Genomic DNA, 20,473 nt, shown 5'->3' with positions numbered 1-20,473 from the left:
AAGTTCAAACACAAAAGACTTTCATAAAAAGATATCTGGGTATTAGTCACCATTGTTTTCATACATTTGAAAGAACTTAATAACCCACTTGATTATTTTTTTTTTCTGGAGTACAAATGAACTGTTCCAAAAAGATCAATTAAACAATAGGAATGAGAGGCATCTTTTTATCATAGGGGTTTCTTGTGAATTTACTGCATTAAAGTTAATTTCCTTGCTATTATTGAGGAAATAGTATGGTCATGTTGGAGTTTTAAAATTCCTATTGATGCAGGAACAGAATTTCTTGGCAGATTAAACAATAGACTCTTGGGAAACACCGAAGTAGTCTTAAAAAAAAGATAATCTTCTTTAAATTGGTACATCTTTAACCAGAAAGAGTTTTGTCTCATTGCAGAAAAGCTTTTAATTTCACATCTAGTGAGATAAATTATTATTTTCTCTTACATAGGAATTATATATATATAAAACCCTGAATAATACAGTCATAATTTTAAATTCATAGATATAAAATTAAGTATAGTTAAAAACGACTATTTCTTCAGACTTTTTCTAGCTAAATGTCTTTCCCATCCATTGTGTTGAAGTTTCATCTGCCTTAAAATAAATTATCTGAAACTAGTAAATCAGAGAGACCATATAAAAGGCTTTAAAATGTCCAGTGAGCATCTCTAAATTTCTCAGAAAATGATACTGAAAATTTTCTGCTCACTGATGAAATTCTACCAATCACATAAACAATAAATGCAAATCATGTACGATTAGCTGGATCCAAGATTTTGCAAAAAACAAATGACAATTAGACGACTCTTATTGTGGAACAACAAAAGAGCATGCACTTTTCCACAAATACTAGTTCACATATAAAATGATCTACTGTGCTTTCCCCAATGTGACAATACTAAATGTGTTAGCTGTATAAAGGACAAGGAGCCAACACATCTGAGAGAGCAAAAAGAAGAAGGAAATGAATTTTCACGGCACATTGTAGAAAACTTTGTAGAAAATTTTTATTCACTGCTATTAATCCTTCACATTGATGAGAAATGTATTCAATCATTATTCCTTTTTTAAGAAAATGCTCTCAGCTTTTTTATACAGTAATTGAAAGACTTTTTTTAGACATTAAATATCTGCTTTCAAGTGTTTAGAACAACTAGTTACATTCATTTGAATCCCTCTGTTGCCAGAGAGTTGGAGGGGAAAAAAAAAGTGGTCTGATAAAGTTAGGTTAAATAATTTATTTCCTCCTAATATTTAACAAAAAAACAAGCATAGACAGGTACAGACACAGACTAGATCTTTAATGTCTTGCCAGTATTTTCAGCATGTTAATGTTTCTATAATATCATACACATGGTTTCAGGTGTCCATAATTGGTCAACATACCAAAAGGAGCATTGCAATTTCATTGTGACCTAAGGCTCTGATCCTTTTATTTTTCTCTTTTTCTATTCTTCCTTTCACCCTCAAGAATTGCACAAATATACAGCCAAATACAGATAAAGTCACATACTAAAGACAGGAGTCAGCATGTTACCAATTCATTTCATTAAGATACCATATCATTTTACAGTATTTTTTACCCTAAGTGTTCTTTCATCAATGGTTTCTTATGAGCTCATCCAGGCTTATAAACTGGTTTTCAGACAAAGCCTGGTGAGCAAAACTAAGACTGAAAATTATGTTGTCATTCTCTTTGCTTGTTTGGTTTTTAAACCATAAGGATGTTTTAAACCATGAATCATATCTACAATAATAGAAGTAAGCAGTTTCAGTTGGGAATGACTTATTTAGGAGAGCCATAACTAAGAATGAAGAGGAAGAAGATAAAGTTTACTTACACAGAAAACCTGCCCTAATATTTTGAATTAACCCTTAGAGTTGGGGTTAAATTCAAGTCAATTTATCATAGATTTTACCTGAAAACTTTTAGTCAAATTTATAGACTATAATAGTCAAACAATCCCAAAACATATTGTTTAGGTCTTAAATTAGTAACCTGGGATCTTAAATTATTATTTTTTTAATGTCAAGGGAATGTTCTCACTCAAACCCTTGGAAGTTCTGTAAGAAGCTTGATTGGATTCTCAGTAGAAACTTGGATTACCTCTGGCCTCCTGAAGACCTGGTAGGTTTCTAAAAGCAGGAAGATTCCTTGTAACCCACCCTTCCCAATGACTCACTCCCCATTCTGGGCTCTCTTTTATTTCAATTATTGATAAGCCTGTCTGATCCCCTCTAGAAGATAGAGAGCAGTCTGTGTTTTATTTATCCTCATGTACTCCACAGAGCTTCGGGCCTTTGGGGAGTGACAGACACACAAGTCCTCATAGGTTTTTGGGTACTGTCATTGGCTGATATATTTTTCATTTAAGTTATATTCAACTCTTCCTACTTCTGCTGAAAGTATTTTTGATAAACTCATTACATTTTTGATATTTCCATTGAGCAGCACATATAATAATGCTAGATGACTGTTACATTAAAAAATACTTTAGTTACTCTCACCTTATACTAATAACAGTAGTAAATCTACCCTCCTAGCATTTTCTCGCTGCTTTTTTTCAAGCTGTGAGTGTGGAAGGAAACATGATGTAGTAAAAACAGCTGGGGTTATTCTAGACCCTGCTCTGCCATGATTCAGCTCTGGGGCCTTAAGCCCATCTACTAAGATCGCAAAAAGTGTTTGCTCATAAAGGACAGATACTATTTCACAGGGATTGCTATGGATTCCACTAAAGAATGTAATTGAAAATGAATAGTAAGGCATAAAACTCTACAACGATGTTAGGTATTAAAATTCCAGCTTGGTGGCTATGGGCAAACCCTCTGTTTTCCCATTTTCTTATCCATAAAATATGACCTGGTTGGTCTCTAAGCTACTTTTTAAATACCAACTCTAAATCTGTACTTGTTTATGCTTCATAATTTGACTGACAGCTAAATTGAAGGGCAGAGAATATAGCATATGGTTGTCCATCATCATGATTGACATGACTCAGGACCCTTGAACAAAGGTGGAGGTTTAGGTATACTAGAAAAATAAAGAGATGCCTGAGAGTCTGTCCAGACACCAGTCTGGGCTGACACTTACCAAGGATTAAGAGATGTCTCACCTTCGGATCTAGCCATCTACTCTTATTACCCAGTCATCTCTTCCCATTCTTTTAATATACAATGCATTTGCCCTGATCCCTTTGGCAAAACCTTTGTCCTTGATGGCTCAAGAATATTGCTTTCCACACCAGCTACAAAACTATGGTTCTTTACATCAAATCCAAATTGTTTTTCAAGACCTGTTCTTCTACCTCTCCAAGCCTACAGCCTCTCATATTTTCCTTCTCTAGTCATTTTCCCATGTCTTCAGACAATTTTTTCCATAAACACTCAAAACTCCATATTCATTTATCTCATATCCTTTCTTGTATTTCCCCAATACAACAACATATGTTATTATAGAAGAACCAGCAATTCCACATTTAATGTTGTATTAGTGAAAAAGTCAATGTGTCATCCATTGATAGATGAAAGTTGATAGAAGAGGCTACAAAAAAAGACGCAGAGAAAATGCCATTAACCTTCATTCTGTAAACAGAAGGTCAGGCCTGATCAAATATACAAAGTATAAATTACCTGATGTAAGAAAGAGGTCAAAGGAGAATAGGAAAAAGAGAGTAGAAAATGACTTCCAAAGTTAGTTTAATTAAAGTAAATATGTGGGACCATATTTTCTTATGGCACATATTACTGCGGATCCACTAAATAACTGTTTGGGAAATCTGGATTAGAATAAGAGGTATGTGAAGTAATAGGCTATCCCAAAGAAAGTTGGAATCCTAACTGATCCGTTCAGTTTTACAAATTATTGCTACCCTCCCACAGTAATTGTTTATTTGATGAGAAATCATAGTCTTGCTATGAAATCATTTGTAATCATTTCTTTCACAGCAGTTTCTGCTTCATGTAGCAGCAACCAACATTTCAAAAGGGAGGAAACATCAGTAGCCTATTTGGACAAGCATCCTTTAGGGTGCTGGCACTGCAAGCAACGTACGAGACTCACAAATGATAACGTCAGGCAGGGAGGTAACTTCCTTTACAGTTAGCCTCATATGCAAAGGGAATGAATGCACACGTCAGAATCTCATGCATTAAACTGTCCCAGGAGGTTGGCTCAAAAATTAACTTGGGGGAAGAATAACTATAGCCACTCTCACCTTCATCTGTGCCTTGAAAACCTTCTTGGTTTTCATCACAGAGTAATCAACACAGAACAGGCGTACTGATACTGTCTGTTTGGCCTCACACATTTCTTGTTAAGAAAGAGCAGGTGAACTAGCCTAGCTATAAGTTTAAGCAGCTTCTTGTGTAGCAGTTGGTGTAGGTCAGCATACTCTTCCACGCAGGCAGCCAGATGACCTCTTGGCACTTTTCCAATGACTCAATTACCAGAAGCTACCTAAAAATGGTACTGGAGAATTTGAATCTTTCTGTTTCCATCATGGCTTATTCTACATGGAACGTTGCAGGGGTTTTCATTTGAAATTGTCTAGCATTGTGTCTATTAAGTGAGTCATAGCTTTTTATTATTCATTAGGTACCATACATATACAAAACTAGGCATCTATTTTTAATGAAAGGCAATAGTTTGAAAGGTAATAATGGACCATACGTTTTAAATGCTTTTTTGAAAATCAAATTTTACATTTTTCTCCATTTGAAATATCTCCACCTTTCTCCAAGAGTTAGCATGTCAGTTAGGTGGGATGAAAGAAAGTAGAGGTGATGACAGAATGAAATACATTTCCAGGCAGTAACCACTTAAAACCGAATTTATCAGGGGTTGGAGAATTCTCAACAATGTCACCCCTGCATTCATATTTACTTTATACAGAAGCAACATGTAAAGGAAGCGTCCATATTCATTATCCACCTACTTCATCAGAATAGTATCATTAACCTTAAAGCTACATGTGCGTTATATAATCTTTAAGTCATTAGATATATTCCTTTAAAGTTAAATCAGAGTTGCCTTGCACATGGGACTAAGAATCAAGAATTGTGCTGTAGTCCTAAAGGATTTTTCTGGTTGCCACTTCAATGTTTTAGTTCCTTGCTGAAGAAAATTAGAGAACTACGTTTAAAATTAAGAGTTAATATAAAAGAGTATTCCTTTTTGTTAGGACTCATTCTCTTCATAAATTTCTCTATGGTAATAACTGCATCCTATATAACTTTCCTGTTCCCACAGTATAAATACAGTCCTACAAGTTATGCAACAAATAGTAGATAATCAGTAACTGCTTTTATGAACTGAAGGACTAAATGTAGTTCTTTTTTTAAGACGTACAACATGTTGATTTGATACATTTATACACTACACTATAATTACCACCTAAATATAGTTCTTTTATCTTACAATCATGATGTTTTAAGAATAGGCAAACGAAATTAAGCCCATGAAAGGGAAAAAGAGCAAAGTAGATAAAGAGCATATTAATAGGTTTAAAATATTCTAATTTGTTAGTGGGTAATAGCATCTATGTTTACATACAAAATGCAAGGATTTAAATCACAGCACTATGTTAGCACAGATCTTCAATCAATTTTTTCAACTGTTAGATAAAAATATTTTTATTTTTTTAATTTTTTTTTATTTTTTTATTTTTGACTGTGTTGGGTCTTCGTTTCTGTGCGAGGGCTTTCTCCAGTTGCGGCGAGTGGGGGCCACTCTTCATCGCGGTGCGCGAGCCTCTCACTGTCGTGGCCTCTCTTGTTGCGGAGCACAGGCTCCAGAGGCGCAGGCTCAGTAGTTGTGGCTCACGGGCTTAGTTGCTCCGCGGCATGTGGGATCTTCCCAGACCAGGGCTCGAACCCGTGTCCCCTGCATTGGCAGGCAGATTCTTAACCACTGCACCACCAGGGAAGCCCGATAAAAATATTTTTAATTATATATTTTTTTGAGATTTGAAGTCGCAAAGATTCTGCATCTCTTAATTGATTAGTCTTTTTTTTTTTTTAGGTTAGAATTTTCTATTTAAAAGTCTGTGTGCTCTAAAATCTAAGAAGCATGCACAGGGACAGATGCTGTGCCGGATAACAGAAATCTATTGCTGTGGTCTGCTTTCAGAAGTGTAATGATTCCTGACTGGCCTCATCCCCATGCTAGATGGTTGTGTGAGTCAAACACAGGAAAACCAGACAGACTTCCTTTCAACTCTTGGCTTCTTTCTCCTAATTAAATGTTAGGGGGTAATATAGGGAGAAATTCTCCTAAAAGTTTATTGGTAACATTTAATGGATGCTAATATATTATTGAAATTAAATGTAAACTCTCCTTCCTATTTTTAGGGAAATATGGTTTTAGTAAAAGCTAACAGTCTTTCCTAATAATGGAGACTGTAATCTCCAAACTTTACTACCTACCATAATTATAGGGATTTAACTTTAAAGTTCTTTACAATTGTCAAAGGACTCCCATTAGATTACAAGAAAATTCTATTACAGTCACATGTTTACACAGAAATTATATATAAATCTGAGTATATGGACTACATAGTTACAAAAATACGAGATTCTACATGTTTTTGTCTATGTCTATGTAAATGAGACTCTTTTAGTGTAAAAACAATACTTTAAGAATAATTAATGCATTTCTCCATAAAGAAAACCTTTGGTGTTCAAGTATGACACTGAGCAAGTATCTCATTTCTTAAAAAAACATGAAAAATATTTCACAATTTTATTTGTAACATTCAAGCATATCCAGAAATTTTACATGAATCTCCTTACTGCCAAAATATGCATTCCAATATTTCAGTTAAGAGACTGAATGAAAACAGACTGCAAATAAACAGCCATTCAATCCAATTGATGTGCTAAAATGGATATCTGAGAATCATATTGTCTAAAATATTTACATTAGTCAGCTGTTCATAGAGTCTTTTTTTATTTAACATCTTTTATGGAGTATAATTACTTTACAATGGTGTGTTAGTTTCTGCTGTATAACAAAGTGAATCAGCTATATGTATACATATATCCCCATATCCCCTCCCTCTTGCATCTCCCTCCCACCCTCCCTATCCCACCGCTCTAGATGGTCACAAAGCACCGACCTGATCTCCCTGTGAGATGCAGCTGCTTCCCACTAGCTATCTATTTTACATTTGGTAGTGTATATATGTCCATGCCACTCTCTCACTTCGTCCCAGCTTACCCTTCTCCCTCCCCGTGTCCTCAAGTCCATTCTCTACGTCTGCGTCTTTATTCCTGTCTTGCCCCTAGGTTCTTCAGAACCATTTTTTGTTTTAGATTCCATATATACGTGTTAGCATACGGTATTTGCTTTTCTCTTTCTGACTTAATTCACTCTGTATGACAGACTCTAAGTCCATCCACCTCACTACAAATAATTTCGTTTCTTTTTATGGCTGAGTAATATTCCATTGTATATATGTGCCACATCTTCTTTATCCATTCACCTGTCAATGGACACTTAGGTTGCTTCCATGTCCTGGCTATTGTAAGTAGAGCTGCAATGACCATTGTGGTACATGTCTCTTTTTGAATTATGGTTTTCTCAGGGTATATGCCCAGTAGTGCGATTGCTGGGTCATATGGTAGTTCTATTTTTAGTTTTTTAAGGAACCTCCATACTGTTCTCCATAGTGGCTGTATCAATTTACATTCCCACCAACAGTGCAAGAGGGTTCCCTTTTCTCCACACCCTCTCCAGCATTTATTATTTGTAGACTTTTTGATGATGGCCATTCTGACCAGTGTGAGGTGATACCTCATTGTAGTTTTGATTTGCATTTCTCTAATGATTAGTGATGTTGAGCATCCTTTCATGTGTTTGTTGGCAATCTGTATATCTTCTTTGGAGAAATGTTTATTTAGGTCTTCTGCCCATTTTTGGTTTGAGTTGTTTGTTTTTTTGATATTGAGCTGCACGAGCTGCTTGTATATTTTGGAGATTAATCCTTTGTCACTTGTTTCGTTTGCAAATATTTCCTCCCATTCTGAGGGTTGTCTTTTCGTCTTGTTCAAGGTTTCCTTTGCTGTGCAAAAACTTTTAAGTTTCATTAGGTCCCATTTGTTTATTTGTGTTTTTATTTCCATTACTCTAGGAGGGGGGTCAAAAAGGATCTTGCTGTGATTTATGTCAGAGAGTGTTCTGCCTATGTTTTCCTCTAAGAGTTTTATAGTGTCTGACCTTACATTTAGGTCTTTAATCCATTTTGAGTTTATTTTTGTGTATGGTGTTAGGGAGTGTTCTAATTTCATTCTTTTACACGTAGCTGTCCAGTTTTCCCAGCACCACTTATTGAAGAGTCTGTCTTTTCTCCATTGTATAGTCTTTCCTCCTTTATCAAAGATAAGGTGACCATATGTGCAGTGGTTTATCTCTGGGCTTTCTATCCTGTTCCATTGATCTATATTTCTGTTTTTGTGCCAGCACCATACTATCTTGACTGCTGTAGCTTTGTAGTATAGTCTGAAGTCAGGGAGCCTAATTCCTCCAGCTCCATTTTTCTTTCTCAAGATTTCTTTGGCTATTCGGGGTCTTTTGTGTTTCCATACAAATTGTGAAATTTTTTGTTCTAGTTCTGTGAAAAATGCCATTGGTAGTTTGACAGGGATTGTGTTGAATCAGTAGATTGCTTTGGGTAGTATAGTCATTTTCACAATGTTGATTCTTCCAACCCAAGAAGATGGTATATCTCTCCATCTGTTTGTATCATCTTTAATTTCTTTCACCAGTGTCTTATAGTTTTCTGCATACAGGTCTTTTGTTTCCTTAGGTAGGTTTATTCCTAGGTATTTTATTCTTTTTGTTGCAATGGTAAATGAGAGTGTTTCCTTAATTTCTCTTCCAGATTTTTCATCATTAGTGTATAGGAATGCAAGAGATTTCTGTGCATTCATTTTGTATCCTACTACTTTACCAAATTCATTGATTAGCTCTAGTAGTTTTCTAGTAGCACCTTTAGGATTCTCTATGTCATGTCATCTGCAAACAGTGACAGTTTTATTTCTTCTTTTCTGATTTGGATTCCTTTTATTTCTTTTTCTTCTCTGATTGTTGTGGCTAAAACTTCCAAAACTGTGTTGAATAATAGTGGTGTGAGTGGACATCCTTGTCTTGTTCCTGATCTTAGTGGAAATGGTTTCAGTTTTTTACCATTGAGAATGATGTAGGCAATGGGTTTGTCATATATGGCCTGTATTATGTTGAGGTAAGTTCCCTCTATGCCCACTTTCTGGAGGGTTTTTATCATAAATGGGTGTTGAATTTTGTGGAAAGCTTTTTCTGCATCTATTGAGATGATCATATGGTTTTTCTCCTTCAATTTGCTAATATGGTTTATCACATTGATTGATTTGCATATATTGAAGAATCCCTGCATTCCTGGGATAAACCCCACTTGATCATGGTGTATGATCCTTTTAATGTGCTGTTGGATTCTGTTTGCTAGTATTTTGTTCAGGATTTTTGCATCTATGTTCATTAGTGATATTGGCCTGTAGTTTTGTTTCTTTGTGACATCTTTGTCTGGTTTTGGTATCAGGGTGATGGTGGCCTCATAGAATGAGTTTGGGAGTGTTCCTCCCTCTGCTATATTTTGGAAGAGTTTGAGAAGGATAGGTGTTAGCTCTTCTCTAAATGTTTGATAGAATTCGCCTGTGAACCATCTGGTCCTGGACTTTTGTTTGTTGGAAGATTTTTAATCACAGTTTCAATTTCACTGCTTGTGATTGCTCTGTTTATATTTTCTATTTCTTCCTGGTTCAGTCTCAGAACGTTGTGCTTTTCTAAGAATTTGTCCATTTCTTCCAGGTTGTCCATTTTATTGGCATATAGTTGCTTGTAATAATCTCTCATGATCCTTTGTATTTCTGCAGTATCCATTATTACTTCTTTTTCATTTCTAATTCTATTGATTTGAGTCTTTTCCCTTTTTTTCTTGATGAGTCTGGCTAATGGTTTATCAATTTTGTTTATCTTCTCAAAGAACCAGCTTTTAATTTATTGATCTTTGCTATCGTTTCCTTCATTTCTTTTTCATTTATTTCTGATCTGATCTTTATGAGTTCTTTCCTTCTGCTGAATTTGGGGGTTTTTTGTTCTTCTTTCTCTAATTGCTTTAGGTGTAAGGTTAGGTTGTTTATTTGAGATGTTTCTTGTTTCTTGAGGTAGGATATTATTGCAATAAACTTCCCTCTTAAAACTGCTTTTGCTGTGTCCCATAGGTTTTGGGTCGTCGTGTTTTCTTTGTCATTTGTTTCTAGGTATTTTTTGATTTCTTCAGTGATCTCTTGGTTATTTAGTAGTGTAATGTTTAGCCTCCATGTGTTTGTATTTTTTAAAGTTTTTTTCCTGTAATTGATACCTAGTCTCATAGTGTTGTGGTCGGAAAAGATATTTGATATGATTTCAGTTTTCTTAAATTTACCAAGGCTTGATTTGTGACCCAGGATATCATCTGTCCTGGAGAATGTTCCATGAGCACTTGAGAAGAAATATATTCTGTTGTTTTTGGTAGGAATGTCATATAAATATCAATGAAGCCCATCTTGTTTAATGTGTCATTTAAAGCTTGTGTTTCCTTATTTATTTTCATTTTGGATGATCTGTCCATTGGTGAAAGTGGGGTGTTAAAGTCCCCTACTATGATTGTGGTACTGTTGATTTCCCCTTTTATGGCTGTTAGCATTTGCCTTATGTATTGAGGTGCTCCTATGTTGGGTGCATAAATATTTACAATTGTTATATCTTCTTCTTGGATTGATCCCTTGATCATTATGTAGTGTCCTTGTAGTAGTGTTTATTTTCAAGTCTATTTTTTCTGATATGAGAATTGCTGCTCCAGCTTTCTTTTTATTTCCATTTGCATGTAATATGTTTTTCCATCCCCTCACTTTCAGTCTGTACGTGTCCCTAGGTCTGAAGTGGGTCTCTTGTAGGCAGCATATGTATGGGTCTTGTTTTTGTATCCATTCAACGAGTCTCTGTCTTTTGGTTGGAGCATTTAATCCATTTCCATTTAAGGTAATTATCAATATGTAAGTTTCTATTACCATTTTCTCAATTGTTTTGGGTTTGTTATCGTAGGTCTTTTCCTTCTCTTGTGTTTCCTGCCTAGAGAAGTTCCTTTATCATTTGTTGTAAAGCTGGTTGGGTGGTGCTGAATTCTCTTAGCTTTTGCTTGTCTATAAAAGTTTTAATTTCTCCATCGAAACTGAATGAGATCCTTGCTGGGTAGAGTAATCTTTGTAGTAGGTTTTTCCCTTTCATAACTTTAAATATGTCCTGCCACACCCTTCTGGCTTGCAGAGTTTCTGCTGAAAGATGAGCTATTAACCTTATGGGGATTCCCTTGTATGTTTTTTGTTGCTTTTCCCTTGCTGCTTTTAGTATGTTTTCTTTGTATTTAATTTTTGATAGTTTGATTGTGTGTCTTGGAGTGTTTCTCCTTAGACTTATCCTGTATGGGACTCTCTGCACTTCCTGGACTTGATTATTTCCTTTCCCATATTAGGGAAGTTTTCAAAGTCCCTTTCTTTTTCTCTTCTTCTTCTGGGACCCCTATAATTCGAATGTTGGTGCATTTAATGTTGTCCCAGAGGTCTCCGAGACTGTACTCAATTCTTTTCATTCTTTTTTCTTTATTCTGCTCTGTGGCAGTTATTTCCACTATTTTATCTTCCAGGTCACTTATCCGTTCTTCTGCCTCAGTTATTCTGCTATTGATTCCTTCTAGAGAATTTTTAATTTCATTTATTGTTTTGTTCATCATTGTTTGCTTGCTCTTTAGTTCTTCTAGGTCCTTGTTAAACGTTTCTTGTATTTTCTCCATTCTATTTCCAAGATTTTGGATCATCTTTACTCTCATTTCTTCGAATTCTTTTTCAGTTAGACTGCCTATTTCCTCTTCATTTGTTTGGTCTGGTGGGTTTTTACCTTGCTCCTTCATCTGCTGTGTATTTCTCTGTCTTCCCATTTGCTTAACTTACTGTGTTTGTGGTCTCCTTTTCATAGACTGTAGGTTTGTAGTTCCCATTGTTTTTGGTGTCTGCCCCCAGTGGCTAAGGTTGGTTCAGTGGGTTGTGTAGGCTTCCAGGTGTAGGGGACTAATGCCCGTGTTCTGGAGGATGAGGCTGGATCTTGTCTTTCTGGTGGCAGTACTGCATCCGGTGTTGTGTTTTGGGGTGTCTGTGACCTTATTATGATTTTAGGCAGCCTCTCTGCTAATGGGTGGTGTTGTGTTCCTGTCTTGCTAGTTGTTTGGCATGGGGTGTCCAGCACTGGAGCTTGCTGGTTGTTGAGTGGAGCTGGGTCTCAGCATTGAGATGGAGATCTCTGGGAGAGCTCTCACTGACTGATATTACAAGGGACCAGGAGGTCTCTGGTGCACCAATGTCCTGAACTCGTCTCTCCCACCTCAGAAGCTCTAGCCTGACACCCTCCCATAGCACCAAGACCCTGTCAGCCACACAGCTCTCGGCCCCGGTTCATGTGCTTCCCATCACTCCACCAGCTCCTGCCTCCACGCCTCCCTCCCATTCGGTTTGATCTTTACTTCCCACACCGGGTGGGTGGCGGAGGGCAGTGCAGAGGATGCCAGCAGGCAGCTGCCCCGCCGCATCCTCATCCGCACCCCATGCAGGGCTTGCCAGGTCCCTCCCAGTCACGGGGCAGTGTCCGCAAAGACAGCCCCAGTGCCGGACAGTCCCACAGACCCAGCGAGGAGGGAGGGGGCGGAGCAGGCCTGTTCATAGAATCTTAATTGCGATTTCCTTTAAAATTTGTTTTAATTTTATAATTTTATGGTTTGCTGAGAAGAATTTAAACTAAAACAAACTGAGAACGTTCTTTCTATTTTCTCTTAGCAGTGATAATTTAGCATTTACTGTCTTCTCTGCAGGCTCAAAGGGAGAATGTTGCTGCTCTTGCCTTTGTGATCGTTTCTACTTGTAGACTGTTAAGGGCTCAGACTTCTTTAAGCCATAACTTCATGACCAGGAGATGCTAACCACAGAGAAAGATAAGAAACAGAATTTGTAGATCAAAAGGGAGTTGAAACCATTGCAAATATTATACTTTAAAAAAAAAAGAAGTTATAAAGGATAAGGAACTAGGCTTGCCTGAAAAGTCTCAATATCATAAAGTAAAATTTGATGAATCTGGATGCTGAAGAAATGCTCTTCCATATATATTTAGTGGATCAAATGTCTCCCAGATTATTGGAAATCTATTGTTCTGCATATATAATTACCTAAGTTAGAAAATATATATGCACCCCTATGCTCACTGCAGCATTATTTACAATAGCCAAGATATGGAAACAACCTAAGTGCCCAACGGTAGTTGAATGGATAAAGAAGATGTGGTATATATACACAGTGGAATATTACTTAGTCATAAAAAGAATGTAATCTTGCCATTTGCAACAACATGGATGGACCTAGAGGGCATTATGCTAAGTGAAATAAGTCAAACAGAGAAAGACAAATACTGCATGATTTCCTTATATGGGAATCTAAAAAACAAAACAAATGAACAAACATAACACAAAATGGGTTTTGGATATGGAGAACAAACAGGTGGTTGCCAGAGGGGAAGAGGGTTGGGATAGGAAATAAATAGGTGAAGGTGATTAACTCCCCCAACCATGAGAAGTCCAAGGTGCCGTCCAAGGGCTTCGTGATGCATGACGCTCCATGGAATGCCAGCAGCAGTGAGAAGGCTCCCGATACGAGCATCTCCGAGAAGTTTCCCAGCTTTGGGACTCAGGTGGCCCCCAAGACCCTCCCATGGGGCCCCAAACAATAATGATCAAAGAGCAGAACCCTCTCCAGCCTGCTGACCTGAGCCCTGCCACACGATGGTTTGTCTCAATCTGAGCGGCTGGACCCTCTGTAAATTGTTGATGATCCCCTTCCCTGAGGTCTCATAGCGAAACCAGCACCCCGTGCTGTGTGAGGCCGGGTCCCGGGCCTGGTGGCACCCAGCGCAGTGTGGGACCTGCTCCCAGCCTTTGCTCTGGGCAGCTCTCTACTGTTGTGAACACTAAGGAGGTAAACTTTTGTAAACTTCCAGTTACAAGAGTCAAGGGAATGAAATACACAGTGTGGGGAATATAGTCAATAACCGTACAATATTTTTGTATAGTGACATATCCTGACTAAACTTATCACAGTGATCATTTTGAAATGTATAGAAATATTGAATCACTATGTTGTGTAATAGGAACTAACAGAGCATTGTAGGTCAATTATACTTCAGAAACAAATAAACAAACTCATAGAAAAAGATCTGATTTGTGTTTACAAGAGGAGGGTGGTGGGAAGAAGAGGAAATTGTCAAAAGGTACACTCAAAAGATGCAAACTTCCAGTTTTATGATAAATAATTACTAAGGATGTCTTGAGGACATGGGGAGGGGGAAGGGTAAGCTGGGACGAAGTGAGAGAGTGGCATGGACATATATACACTACCAAATGTAAAATAGATAGCTAGTGGGAAGCAGCTGCATCACACAGGGAGATCAGCTCGGTGCTTTGTGTCCACCTAGAGGGATGGGATAGGGAGTGTGGGAAGGAGATGCAAGAGGGAGGGGATATGGGGATATATGTATACATAGAGCTGATTCACTTTGTTATACAGCAGAAACTAACACACCATTGTAAAACAATTATACTCCATTGTTTAAAAAACAATGAAAAATATAATGAACGCTGCCGTAGGTTATATATGAAAGTTGTTAAGGGAGGAAATTCTGAGTTCTCATTAGAAGGAAAAATTTGTTTCTTCTTCAATTTTATATCTATATGACAGTTGTTCACTAAACTTAGTGTGATAATCCGTCCATGATGTAAGTCAAATCATTATGCTGTAATCCTTAATTTTGTACAGTGCCATATGTCAGTATATCTCAATAAAACTGGAAAATAAATAAATAAATGCCTAAGTTAAAGTCCCAAACAACTATGTTTCTATTTATACAGCAGTGAATTTCACAAGAGTGCTTTTGTGCAATTATAGAGGGCAAAAGATTTCTACTGGATAAGATACCATAATGACTATGTATCAACATGGTAGAGAGACAAAACAAAGTCAATTAATTACTAAGGGAAAGGATAGAATGTAACATATAAAATTGTACTAATTTCCTAGCTAACATCCTCCTGATCTGTAACCTTAACCTTCATTAACCAGACTCAGTAAACTTGTCTCTACATTTCTACAAAAGAAACACTTACATGTGAAAACCTTTTAGTTATTACTTCCTTTTATTTTGAGGGGGGAGGGTGTGGAGAAAGAGAGTAGGTGTAATGGTATAATGCCAGCTAGCTCTAAACAACAGTAGGCACCTTACACAAGCGGGATTATCATTATTAACATATATTGTTGATTATTTGTCTTTACATGTATACTGTCTATATTAAATATAAACAATAAAGATTAAATAAAGCTTTGTAATAAAGCTTATTACAGATACTGTTCGTCTATTATTGAGATTTTAGATATTTTCACACCTTAGTTTCTTAGCAGATAATGAAGATTTTCTAAGGTAGAGTGTAATAGCTATTAAATGATTAGGTTTCCTGTTCAATGCCCAACCTTCACTAACTTTTATCAAGCCATAGGTGTGTCTATCTACTCACTCAAACTTCTCTTTATGCACAGGCCCTTTTCCTACTAAGTAGCCAAAAAGCTGAAACAGAACATGTATATTTGGGGGATAAACAACTTATCTCTCAGCTTGGAATTTTTGCCACTGAGATCACCAGTGAGATGTGTCCACACAAATTAATCTCCCTGACCTCTTCTTTTAGGATTATATTCCAGTAATCATGAATCTCAGTGGGGACTTTGTTAGCAGAAAGATTAAAACCACATAAAAGAAAGAAATGGTTAAAGGAGGAATTAGCTTTGTATCTAAAGCTTCAAATAATTTTTTAAAAAGTCAAATTATCTTCTAATTATTGCCAATCATTCATGCCAACACAGTTTCATGTACTGTATCAGGTTGTTGAAGAGCCAAAAATCAAAGTTGAAAATATGTAAAGTAAAATTATGATTTACTCATAATTCAAACACACAAGCAGCTTTTAGCTATATTAAGGCAAGAAAATAGTGAGTATCATTATTAAAATCTTTTCCAAGTTAGAATATTTAACATTGCCCATAACCACACTGCTGATTTTATTTCTATTATAAATGAACATGCAACATGTTTTCTGTAAGTTCGAATTTGGAGTTTTCTGAGCACATAGCATTGTACTTACCATACTACCTCTGTAGCCAACCTCCTATCTGAAATATTAATCTCTCATAAGAGTGGCTTATTCCTGCTGTTGAGGTATTCATTTTTTATTTATTCTTTTTAATAACCTCATGAATAGTTCTACTTGGCCTTGGCTTAATATCATTCTTACCTGGTTTTGGACTTTATTCTCTTATGCACTAAGAGAATAAGCATCTTTCCCCCCATTCCCTGTGTCCAAATGATGAAAACCATAGAACTTGAAAGTTAAAAGGTAAAATATTTAAGAGGAGAGAAATCATACATTAGCAAACATGCAAATTATACATTTAGGAATAATGTTCTAGTCAGTACATATATGTTCTAGTCAGCACACATATATTTGAACTACTTGTATTCAGATGAAAATTTTGGTTTAGGACTTCATGCCCTGGTATTGCTGAAGTCTTAACACAGGATGCTATGCTGTGTTCTCATTGCCTTCTTTGATCTCTATTGAAGTTACATATGGATCCCATCCAAGATTAATAACTGTACATCTGTTCATTAAACAGTGCAGTGAGTTTTTGATCAATGGACCTACACATGTATTTGAAATGATCAGTAAGTCTGAATGAAGCTAACCATGTAATTACAGAAAATGTCTTCTTTACAAGTCATCTATGTCTGTGTTTCAATGATGTTGACAGCTATCGTATTGAGATGGTTTGGAAATAAATGCAATGGGAAAATAAAAACTTCAATTCACATGATCTTCTTTAACCTCTAATTAAACTATAAAAATGGAAACACAGTCTTGTTAATCAAACTGTGTTGTAAATAGAATATTCTACTAAGGGAGTATTTTTTTAGGAAGCAGTTCAAATTTCCTTCAGCCTCCAGATAGGACCTTCAGATATTCCTAAAAATAAGGTGAAACTTACAAAACATCATAAGGGATTTATAAATACAATATCAACCATATCATCTGAAGAAATTTGGTCACAACTGATCCCCCCCCCCCCCAAAAAAAAAGCTGTCAATAATCTCTCCCTAGCTTAGTTTAAATTCCCAGTAAAAAGCACAGGGAGTTTTTTGTTGTTAGCTTTGTTTTTGTTTTGTTTGTTTTAATTGGTACTTATTATAATATGAACTTCAATAAACTCATCTATAGAGAGTTCATCCTGTTGAGCACAGTTTCATTGCATAAACATGTTAATTTGTTAATTTTACTAATTTTCAGCCAAAGATTTCCTTAGCCATAGATTCTACTTTTACCACGTTTTTTGCAGACAGTATAAAATAATTTTTAGTTAGTTTATAAAGAACGGATAAGAAACTACATGTGTATGTTTTGAAATACAGGTGTGTTTTGGTCAAAATAAACACAGTTCAATGCTAAGTTCCTTCTGTATTACTGGGTGTTTTTATACACGCTAATGATTTTTATTGCTATCTTTAAACCAATGCCAGCAAAATTTATTTCCACTTTTGCCCATATCTCTGGACTAAGAGCTCATATGTATACAACTACCTCCTGGCTATCCTAATTTCCCCAACACCTGGATGCATCATCTTTCCACACCTAAGCTAGCTCCTGCCCCATTAGATCTAGAATTCACAAGTTAGATACTTGTAATTTAATTATAACCACTTGCTCTTTTTCTTTCTTTCTTTCTTTTTTTTTTTTTTTTACAATCAAGCAATCTATATATTAGGCTGGGTTATCTCTTTATTATGCTTTATAATTTGTGTTTATAACAACTGTTATCATTGTTATTCTGTGTAGTTTCCCTTATACAAAAAGTCATTCCATGTCTCCATGCAATTTTTGGAGTTACTTCCCCCAACTGAAACACTATTCCCAACTTTCTTCAACTAATTGTTAAAGAACCTAGGTTTGAAGTCAGAGCTAATTCCAACTCTGCCATTGATTTATATTATATATCTCTTGAAATTTTGTTCATTCTGTTTTAGCCTAGTAGCCACATCTGTTAAGTGGGTATTTAAAAAGAGGAAATAGAATTTTTCATGGAATTTTTATGAGGATCAAATTATATAGTACATAGAATATTTAGCAAAATAATCAACATACAGAAAGCAATCAGAAAGTTTATTTAATTAATATTATTGGCACAACTTGCTATCATCTCCATCATGGATTGTTCAATAAATCCTCAGTATCTGTTACACTGCTCCTATTATGGGCTCCCATACAACCTTATGCCCATTTCTTATATCACTTACTACAATATATTGAAATTTTCTCTTCACATGCCACTGTACCATAAATTACTCTGGAGCAGAGATTTCTACTTAATCATCTATGCACACACTTAGCACAGCTCCTGGTACAAAGTGAGCATTTAATAAATATTTGTTAAACGTAATTGTAAAACCAGAAAATAATCAAGAGATTCTAAGCAATCTTATTAATATATCAAAAATGAATAAGTAAATGAACGAATGAGTAAATGAACAATTCATTAAATATTTTTGTGACAGGTGTTATGCTAGACACATACCTAAAGGAAATGCAGTAATCTTATGAGATAATTATTATCATCTCCAATTTACAAGTGAGATAATTGAGATCCAAAGAGTTTACATGCCTAGATTATATTGCCAGTAAGAGTTATAAATCAAATTGCAATTTTCAGCTCCAAATTGAAGTATCATTTTATGAAAAATATAGTTATATATTAAAATCAAATTATTGGTAAAATTAGTAATTTCTGCTTTACTCTGGATCAGGATTTTTTAACCTACAGTCTGAAGATAGCCTTTGCAGGGTCTGTAAATCTTCTATGAGTCCATGTACAATTGCATGAATGTACAATTTGCTGGGAATAGCATCCGTGGCTCTTATCATAGTCTCAAAATGATTTATGATCTGAAAAAGGTTATGAAACAATGTTCTAGATGATAGTTTTTCATTTCTCAAAATATTTGATTAAACCAGTACACTTTATTTTTTACTACTATTTATTTGCCATCAGACCTGGAAGGAGAAGGAAGCCTGGGGAGCTTCTATAGCTCAGAAGAGGATTGAATCTTCTGGCGAGTACGGTGATGGAGTCATTTGGTTTTTCTTGGGGTTGCTGCGGTGGAGTGCTTTGGTCTCCACTTTGCAGGAGCATAGGTGTCACGCAGCTAATGGTAAAGGCAGTGGTGCACCCATAAAACAGTGCTGCTTAATGTTCCCAACTCAGACCACAAGAGCTTGCACCCAAATCTAAATTGACATGTTACTTCTCTATTGAGGAAATCTTACTATAAAAAAAATTATCACCTAAACTAAATAGTATGCCTAGTGACATGGTCCATTTGCAATCTGGTGCAAGCACTTTTCCTCACCCCAGACTAGTAACAGTTATGTGGATCAGATGCTGGTCCACAGGCCACACCTTGAGGAGCATTACCCTGGGTTATTGGGCATTTTTTCTACTTGTGTTTTCTCTGTGTAACTTCGAGTGTCTAAACTTGATTCTTTGAGTCTTCGGAAGATTCTGTGAACTACACAGCCCTTTTTTCTTATAGTAGCTACAATGAAGTCTGTGAATACAGTTCTTACATGAAAATTTGTTCCTGATAATATTATCCAGTGGTCAGGGAGACATCAGACTTTCAGTCACACTGTTATTTTAAATGCAAACTTCAGCGTGCATTTTGCTTGCACTCTTAGGTCTCAGTTTGCTTTTGAATGAATCCTACACTTCCTCCTATGGTTACCTCAGCTTAATATTCCTTTTGTTCATGCAAATAATCCTTTGAAGAATACTGAGTTCTCACATTTCCCCCATGATTTTTTACCTTCAGCTGTCCTATCTTGCCTGACTTTATACATATTTTTTAAAGCTTGGGAGTGGCAATTGTTTAATAATAATATTATACCTAATATAGCTGTGGTTATGTAGCACTTGTTAAGAATTACATTCATATGACACTATTCACATCTAAAGAAAATGTTTAAAAGAATAACAAATTATATACCTTCAAAGTGAGCTAGGGAAACATAAAAGCCCAGGTAAGGTCACACACTCCTAAATTAGCTAAGCAAAGACAAACTGGGATTTCCCTGAAGCCCGTTTTCTAAGCAAATTCACCAAATAGCTTTCTCTTTCCTACTGTGAGCACTGAAAGCCTGTGGTAAAAGGCTTCCCAGGACTTTACCCAACTTCTTACACAATTTTAGATTCTGAGTTTTTAAATCAC

The sequence above is a fragment of the Balaenoptera musculus genome, chromosome 12, assembly GCF_009873245.2.
Source record: "Balaenoptera musculus isolate JJ_BM4_2016_0621 chromosome 12, mBalMus1.pri.v3, whole genome shotgun sequence".
NCBI lineage: Eukaryota > Metazoa > Chordata > Mammalia > Artiodactyla > Balaenopteridae > Balaenoptera > Balaenoptera musculus.
Note: the sequence above shows the minus strand (reverse complement) of the source record.